The sequence below is a fragment of the Tiliqua scincoides genome, chromosome 4 (assembly GCF_035046505.1).
Source record: "Tiliqua scincoides isolate rTilSci1 chromosome 4, rTilSci1.hap2, whole genome shotgun sequence".
Lineage (NCBI taxonomy): Eukaryota > Metazoa > Chordata > Lepidosauria > Squamata > Scincidae > Tiliqua > Tiliqua scincoides.
The window spans coordinates 82,361,820-82,371,451 of NC_089824.1; the positions used below are offsets into that span (position 1 = coordinate 82,361,820).

Genomic DNA, 9,632 nt, shown 5'->3' on the forward strand with positions numbered 1-9,632 from the left:
ATCTAGTTTTGCCATCATAACTGAGCAATTTTAAAAATTCTTTCAAACTATTACCCCAGTATTAAGAAATGCATGTTGTTTTTCTACCTAGTACAATCTCAGGATCACTTCACAGACTGCCAAATTCCTACAAAGAAACCCGTCTTTGGAAATTAACATGCAATTCACATGTAGACAGTCACTGTGATAACGAAACATGCAGGTTTTTCACTGCACATAACACACACACACACACACACACACACACACACACACACACACAAATTGTGCAATTGTCACAACTGGTGCACAGATTTCACACTGCATGGCACTGTCAAATAGGAGCTTGGTAATTAAGATGTAGCCTTCATTTATTCAGGAGATTACCAGGAAAACACTCAAAACCATAATTTGAATAGATGCATGCTCAGTAAATAAACAGTATGTTTATTAGGTCAGGTTTAGGTTCAGGTTTAAGCTCCTGGTTCTCAAATTAGTGGAAAGCTGAAGATAATTTTGAAAACACAATTGCAGTATTGCTGGACCTGGAGCAAGTCCAGATGTCTTGGCTCATCTTGAGGTATGAGGCAACCAAGTGCTCCAGAGGCCCTGGTATGATAGAAGCAAGTGATCCTTCCAAGCTTTTACTATTATTTTTAATCTGAATTGAAATGGGGGATTCTTGAAACTTTGGGAGCAGGAACTGCTTTCCATTCATTTGGACTGTTTCACCACTCGTATTTATATGATGTGAGCTGATTAGGATCCAACCTGGTTGGTTGGTTGGTTGGTTGGTAACCTTCAGTCTTGAAAGACTATGGTATAAGCCTACAGCACCCGGTGTTCCCAAGCGGTCTCCCATCCAAGTACTAACCAGGTCTGACCCTGCTTAGCTTCCGAGATCAGATGAGATCGGGCATGTGTAGGGTAACAGTTGATCCAACCTGGGATTCTCTCTTTTAGAAGTATATATTTAACCACCTACAAATTCTGGGGGAGAGGAGAGAAATGTTACATCTAATACATAAAATGGCAGAGCCTATTCCTAGTCCAAATTAGTCAAATTCCAAATTAGTCTCAATTTACATGAAAAGCAACTAGCTTGCGCTATTTACTTGCATGTGCAATGTAATGCAGGAGGAGATGCACAGTGGCAAAAGAGAGGATTTCCATATCCCCAATGTACTTACCCATAAACATCTATGCCAGTGGTTCTCATACATTTAACACCAGGACCCACTTTTTAGAATGAGAACTGTCAGGACCCACCAGAAATGATGTGCGGAAGTGACATCATCAAGTGACTGGAAGTGACATCATCAAGCAGGAAAATTTTTAACAATCCTAGGCTGCAATCCTACCCACACTTACCCAGGAGTAAGTCCCATTGACTATCATTGTTAAAAGAATATACATAGTAGTTTGTTAAAAGTACAGGTCTAGAACATTTCCCCAGATGCAGTCACACTATGGTAGCATCAAGTCTAATAGATTAAAAATAAAATATTAAAATGAATGGGGCCCACCTGAAATTGGCTCACGACTGACCTAGTGGGTCCCGACCCACAGTGTGAGAAACACTTATCTATGCTGCAACATCTGTGAGAACCCTTTCCCCATGTTACACTGCACAGGTGAGCAAACCTCTCACAGGAATTGTTATCCAGTCAAACACCAACCAATTCATAAAGTATGCATCAGCCTCAAATCATGATGAACTCTGCCAGACTTACTTACAGTGAAGTGTGTTCAGGATTGGACCGTTGTTCTGCATGTAAAGATATGGAGCAGGGACTCACTAGCACTTCATTTGGGGATTATGCCTGTTCTTCTGAACTGTTGCATTTTTTGTTTCAGATCTATGTTTTCCAAGAGGAGAGCAGTTATTTCAAGCAGAAAAGGGGTTATGCATATCTTGGTCATGGAGCTCTGTTTATTCTATGGAAAGGATCGAGGGCACCTGTGTTAGTTTTAAAGCTACTGCATGTCCACCCCTTGATGAATACATTTTTGGCAAACTCTAGCTGTTATTTCACATGTGTGAACTATGAAAATAGTATAAACATTGAACTTGGACGTTCCCAAAACATTTACAATAAAGGCTAACAGCAGTCCAAGATCATACCCTGCGTACACATATCACGTGTCAGTGAATGAAAATGTAACCTTCATTAAAAGTGCCTTCTCCACCTCCTCCTCCCATGGGGGGAGGTCAACCTCTAAGGGGCTTACTGCCATATTCGTCCAGTTGCAGTCAGGGCTTTGTTCTTGTTTGTTCAGAGCCAAATGGAACGGAAAAATGGGAGTGCTTGGCCATCATTCCAGGGTTAATTTCACCTCTACCTTCTCTGGCCTCAGCAGCTATGCCTCCTTGAGTGTCCCTATGCGGAGGCCCTTTGTCAGACATGCAAGCCCGGATAGGAGCTCTGGGGGGTATCACAGAGCCCAAGTTACTGGGTTACAGAGCTGGGTTATCAGCTCTGCCCTACTCTTGGCTGTTCCAGGGTGCTGGGTGCAACCACTGCCCAGGTCACAGATTAGGAGTTTATCACTGGTGCCTATCAGCCCCCTTTCTTTCCCTTTACTTCTTTGGTGTTATGGCCCCAGATCCCTATTCATCAGGCCTGGGTCACCCTTAGATGTGCTGGGTCTATGCTGGTCCTTACTCTCCCCTCTGGGCCAGGGAGGCTTCTCTCACTTCCTTAGCACTTCTCTGTCCATCTTGCCTTCCTCTCTTCCTAGTCCGCCTTCCCTTTGGATCTTCCATCCTCCTTTCTCTTTCTCTTTCTTACATCTCCCTCCCTCCTCCCTACCCCCTTCTTTCCCAGCCAGCCCTTTATAGGGCTGAAGCTAGTTCCACACTGTTGGAGCCAGCTGTCACCTGTCAGCACCTTTTCCTGCAAACAAGGCGATGGCTGATGACATCACAAGATGTCACACCACCACCCAGCTGACTGATGTGGCCACTTGCTCCTCCACCCACTCCCCTGCTCAGTAGATTCAAGGTTCAAGCTGGCTGCCAGAGACGTACGTGCTATCACCCAGGCACCTGGTTGACCATGTCCTGACAGGGTTCATCAAAAGACACAACATATTAAAGAATGTCATGAGTTTTCATGAAAAATTGGTAATGACAGTACAAGAAATATCTGCAATTTTTTTTTTTTTTAAAAAGATGTGCTTTATGACTGGGAGTACATGTGTGACGCCCCCTCTTGTTCTGCTTCCTCCTTCAGGTGGGAAGTCAACATCATATGGAGCTCATATGGAGACTGGCAGCTGCCTGCAATAGGTTTCATTCAGGGTTTTCTCTTGTACAGTCAGCGAGCTCCTGAATATGCCTTTGGATGCCACTGGTCTCCCTCCTTCCCTTAGAAAGAGTTTCTTCACTCTATCATGCCCCTGCTTGCCCTGGGAATCCTCTGTGCTTCCATATCTGCACTATATCTCGCTCAGGGTAGTGATGGCCTGAAGGTGGGGAAGAAAGCTCCTAACTAGCACATGAACCACAATCTTAGCTGATGGACTAGCAGGAACTGGCTCTACTACAACCATCACCACCATCAGCCCCCTGCCCGTTTCTTCCTCTCCTTTTCCTTTGGTTAGGCTTCTTCCTTTCTCCTCCTGCTCCAGGTGGTCTTCTCACTCCCTTCTTTCTCATCTCCACCAGGCTCTGGAGGGGGGCAGGATTGGCGGCACCAGCACACACAGTATACTATTCCCCTTTTGGGGCCTGATCCCCCAATACAAATCAACATGGACTTGCACCAGCTATAGAGCTGGTGCAGGTCTGAGTTAAACTGGTGCAGCTGCTCGGGTTATCCCAGTGCAAGGGACAAATGTCCTCTTACCTTAAGGAGATCTCCAGCAGCCAATATTCTCTCATGGGATGCAGTGCAGTCCATGTCAGTATCACTGTATCACCATGTGGAAATTTGATTAGGATTGGGCTGCATGCATTTCAGAACTATAGTGTTATGTAATGTAATCAACAGAGCAATCACCCCCCTTTTAAAGCAAAGGAATTTGTGTTTGATATAGTGTATATTCCTAGCACAGTATACAGGTCCAATGATCTATTGATAGAACCGCTGAGCAGTCGAAATACAGACAGAAGAATAATCACATGGTCTTGTATCACAGGGAAGGAGGTGAGTACTCCTTAAATCGAGTTCTTTTTGAAGCAGCCATTCGTTTCACGTATTTCCATATAAATTCCTCATCAATAAAATATTTTAATGTATTACAAGCTTATCATCTTTGAGTACTATTCTTATCGCTTGTATACATTTTTTCATAGCCCACATCAGTCTGTCCCATGTTTGCAAATTTCCAATCAGAATAGGATATTTACATGATGCAGATGCTTTACATTCCAAACCTTTTTGTCTATTAAAGTCATTGATGAATTATCATTCACTTTCATCAGAATACCAAATTATTTTAGTTTGCTCAGGAGAATCCGTGTTTGTTTCCATCAGGTCTATGAGAAATACATATAAACCAATAATTTAACTCACCACAAAAAAAAAAACAAAAAAACACCAGAATAATTTGAACATGTAAGATTTCAAAACACTGAGAAGTAGGTGTGTACCAAACAGTGAAAGCAAAACCTGAATATCTTCTAAGTGCTGCCAGTTTTGACATTGCTGCTGATGTTGTATTTACACCCTACTCCTAAACATATTGACTCAGATCTCGACAAGGTTTTAATTCCACATAATAGGCCTGATCTAGAGATTAGGTGTGTACAGCAATGAACTGCTGACATAGGTCTGCGTAGCATTGTTGAGTCTGGGTTTCTAGCTATCCAACAGAGGGTTTGTGTTGTCATTTTTGGCAGTGCTTTAAACTCTGGAGGCCTGGGAGCCAATTCAGTGCCGTATTTTGCACTTTTTCATCATGAGATCTGTCAGCATAAGGCCCTGATAGGATTGGGCCATCACTCCCAGGTAAGTGTGTATAGAATTGAAGCCTGATACTATCAACTCATCACAGGAACCTGTTCCTAATTAAAGCAGGAGATGTGCACCCAAACAACAACAACAACACATGCCCTTCCCATCTGCCTGACCATGGTGGAGGGCAAAATATATGACCCTTCAGTCATGCAGTTTCCCCACTTGTGTCCATAAGTGGTACAGCTCCGGAACTCCTGAACTGCTGTTTGTGTGAACTATACTTTGCACGCTGGAGTTCAATCATAATAAATAAAAAAATAGTCTTGGAAGCCTTGGAAAGCCAGGATTTTCTCATACCACTTACGAGAAAACTAATAAATATTGAATAGAAGATTTTGTAATTTTTTTGGCTGTCTACATTTTCCAGTATTTTTTTTTTTTTTGCACCCTGTGATTTTTATGAAACTATCAATTCAGCTTCTATTGACTCTGTACCTAGTGAAACACCTAAATTTAATATTCAGCTTGGCTGCAGTGAAGATTTCCCTGCTTCTGTTCTTCTTCTTTGTACGTTATCAAGGGTCATTGTAACTCCATTAGTGCTGGAGAAGGAAAAGAATAAGTTTTTATTTTCTAAAAAGGGGGAATAGCTGTGAGTGTTTTTATGTTCCATTATCCCTGGGTACACAATGAAAGTGTGTCCAGCACCTCATGAGGTAAATCAATGTAATTCAAAGACTAGAAGAGAAACTTTTGGCTGATAGTCACTGATGTAGTTGGGGGGAAGAGCTTAAGAGGTTGAGTTCACAGATGCTATGTCTGAATAAAGAGCCAGGAGCTGACCAGTTCAAGTGGTGATTCAGTCAGGCTGCAGGTGTTTGTTTTGTTTGTTCACTGCATGCTTTTCCATGCCTTATCAGGTTTCCAGGGAAAAGTTTTTTTTAGTATATAGTGGCAATGAGTGGTTAGTAAGGGAGCCCATAGTGGGAAGAGAAGGGGAAAAGGTTATTGTAGAAACCCTCCTCTATTACCATTAAGGAAGAATTTCATATGATTAAAGTGGAAGCTGCTTTGGTTGGGAGAAAGGCAAGTTATAAATTTATTAGATAAATAACTTTTAGAATACTTTCTTGATTCTAATGAAAGAACTGTGTGTGTGTTTTTTGGGGGGGGGCAGGGAGTGGTTAACAGGAAGGTGAGGTAGAGGGTTCTGCCTGACTTGACTGTCTAGGGCAGGGGTGCTCAAACTTTCAACTTTAGGGATGCTGGACCTTTAACAAGTGTAACAAGTGTCATCCCACAAATGACAAGCTGCACCTGCTGAAATTATCTCTCCTACACAAGTTTAAAGGTCCAGGGTCCCTAAAGTTGAAAGTTTGAGCACCCCTGGTCTAGGGGCACAATCCTAACCAGGTCTACTGAGAAGTAAGTCCCATTTTGTTCAATGGGGCTTACTCTCAGGAAAATGTGGTTAGGATTGCAGACTTACACATTCTTCCCTTCATGCCACAACCCTATAAAGTGTCACTGTGAATAGGTTAGCTCTGTGATTTTCAAACTTTTACATCTTACGGCACACTGGCAATGCATTAAAATTGTCAGGGCACACCATCGGTCTTTTGACAAGGCACACTGTGCTGCCAATGGGAACTCGCATCCCTAATAGTCCTACTACTATTAATACTACTACTAATCCCTAATTAGTCCTACTAATAAATGCCCCTCTCCAAATTCCTGCAGTACACCTGAGGACCATTCGCAGCACATCAATGTGCCGTGGCACAGTGGTTGAAAATGGCTGGGTTAGCTTAATGATTTGACTTTGTGTGACCACATAAGAAAGCCTTCATGATTAAGGCTGCAGTTCTTGTAAGTCCCATTTAACTCAATGGTGCTTCCTTCTGAGTAGCATGCATAGGCTTGCACAGAAGCTGTGGGGCATTTGGCAATTCTTCTTTGGATGAAGGTGAGAATGCATGCAAAGCTTTTTAGCCTCATGTCATATTTGCAATCTGGCTGATCCAAAGGGGTACTCCAGCAGGCAGCAGCTTGGGTCCTCATGTGAAGTCCTTCCTCAATCCAAGAGGAAGTCCTTGACTGTTCTGCCAAATTCTCGACTCCTGCCGACCACGGCAATTTGTCCCGTCCAAATATCCCAACTCCCTTTTAATGCCCGCTTTTTGGCTAATTAACACCCTCCTTTTCCAAGAAGCACAGCTGCAGTGTGCAATGGAATGAACACAGAACTCCTTATCTATAGCAAATAACAAGAATTTATTGCTACAAACACAGCCACTCCCTGCGAGTCCCCTTGTCCAGAGGCTTTCCCTCCCCAAAACTCCACTTAACTCCGGGGGTAACGTCTGAAGCCTCCAAGTCCAATCCGTCTCCAAAACACAGTCCAGTCTTCTGCAGTAGAGTTCCTCCTCTCCAGCAGTGTGTCTCCTCCAGCAGGGTCCTGGCAGTCCTCTCTTCCTGTAGGTCTGGGTCAGGTAGCCCTCTTGGTCAGCGTCCTGCTTGACCAGCCCTTGGCTCCTTCTGAAGCTGCCTTTTATCCTGCAGCCCCTTGTTAAGTCCAAATTCAGCTCAGCTGTGAGCTACCTTGTTAAGTCCAAGTTAGGCTCAGCTGAGCTCTCTTCAGTCCATGAGTCCATGCAAAGTCCCATCAAGGTCCAATGAAGCTCAGGTGTCCATCCAGGTCTCCATTGGCCTTGATTGATTACAGCTGTGGAGCCAGCCCTGCCCTTCCCAGAGCTGTCAACCAGCTGTCAAAACAGGGAATCGCTGTCAACACCACATCATCCACCTGATGATCTTCTGATCTTCCATTACATTGACAAACCTTCTGCCTTGTGTCCTGCTACCTCATCACTGGCAGCAGCTGGCTCTACACTCTGTGCATGTGTGCTCCCTCACCCCCTCCCCTTTTGGGCCACCCATCAGCTTCCTCACTGCATGACAATGGGGACACAGTTTTGCCCTGTGAATCTGCAGTGGCTGTTAAGAGAAGAAACTGGCAGCTGGTAGCCACAGACATGCTTGGAAGAGACATGTGGATGATGTGGATTGCAGGAAAGTGTACTATCTAACTCCATCCAATGCTCACACCTGTATTTTTGTTCATAAAGCCAATATTACAAAGATACCAGAAGCCTTTAGAGACCTGTCATCCAAAAGAAATCAGACAACTTGGGCAAGTGGGACACAAGCCCGTAACATAGATCAACATAGGGTTACCAGATGCAAAGGGGCACAGAGTGCCTATACCTTTTACCTTGTATAGAAGGGAGAATTTGCATAGGTTCAGTTTTTTCAACCCTTCCATGTTGAGCTGCAACTGCCCAAATTCCCTCTTCTATACAATGGTAAAAAGGTATAGGCACTCTGTCCCCCGTTGTATCTGGTGACCCTAGATAAACAGCACTTCCCCACTAGCTCACTTCCATCTGCTGGTGACAGAAATGCGAAGAGAACTTTTGCCTTCATCAGACTCAACAGGACCTATTTCAGAGAACTTAGGGTTTAGGGCAGTGATTTTCAACCTTTTTCATCTTATGGTACACTGACAAGGTACTAAAATTGTCAAGGCACACGATCAGTTTTTTGATAATTGACAAGGCACACCATGCTGTTGATGCGGGGCTCACATCCCCCAATGGCCCTACTAACAAATGACCTTCCCCAAACTCCTGCAGCACACCTGCAGACCATTCGCGGTACACCAGTGTGCCACGGCACAGTGGTTGAAAATGACTGGGGGGCATGTGTGTTCATGTGAAATATTGTTCTACATTTGCTGGACAGGGAAGTTCACAGTTCATGCAAAATTCACAAACCATAACTAAGCTGACTGAAAATTAAGAATCATTTCCAAATAATTAGAGCAGTGGTTCTCACACATTTAGCACCAGGACTTTTAAAAATGAGAATCTGTCAGGACCCCCCGGAAGTGATGTCATGGCTGGAAGTGACATCATCAAGCAGGAAAATTTTTAACAATCCTAGGCTGCAATCCTACCCATACTTACCCAGGAGTAAGTCCCATTGACTCTCATTGTTAAAAGAATATACATAGTAGCTTTTTAAAAGTACAGGTCTGTAACATTTCTCCAAATGCAGTCACATACCATGGTATCATCAAGTCTAATATATTAAAAATAAAATATTGAAATGAATGTGGACCCACCTGAAATTGGCTTACGACCCAACTAGTGGGTCCCGACCCACAGTTTGAGAAACTCTGGATTAGAGAAAAGGCTTGTTTTTCAAACTGGTTTTAGTTTCAGTTCTAGACTTTAACGATTTCTTATTAGAAAAATTAAACAGAAGCCTTCCAACAAAGTATTATTTTAAACTTTGATACTTTGATTGTGCAAATATTTCTGAGCCAAATATTAAAATTTGCCTTTGGTCATATGAATGAATTGACTAAATTTCAACCTGGGGCGCATACTTGCAGCTAAGTAATGAAGTTGAGAAGAGCAACAAGGATAAGTATTTCACTGCCATAAAGCGATTTAATTTCCCGTCCTACATTTATAATACTGATGTCCACATTTTTTGTGGTTTTGAATGAACAGCCATCATTTAAACTTAAAGAGAAGTGCAGGATAGTCAAAATATCTTACATCACTGTTTTAACACTAGCCTGAAGCCACTTTTGCACCTGTTAGTAGCCACAACACACAAAATTCTGTAATGTATTCTAAATAATGCAGAGGTGATGTAGGAACCATTGGTGGTACGAGT

General features: G+C 43.1%; 1 pseudogene; it reads right to left on the reverse strand.

Annotated features, from left to right (window-relative positions):
• Positions 1 to 804: 804 nt before the first annotated feature.
• LOC136650200 (5S ribosomal RNA) lies at positions 805 to 918 on the reverse strand (annotated as a pseudogene).
• Between the last annotated feature and the right edge of the window lie 8,714 nt (positions 919 to 9,632).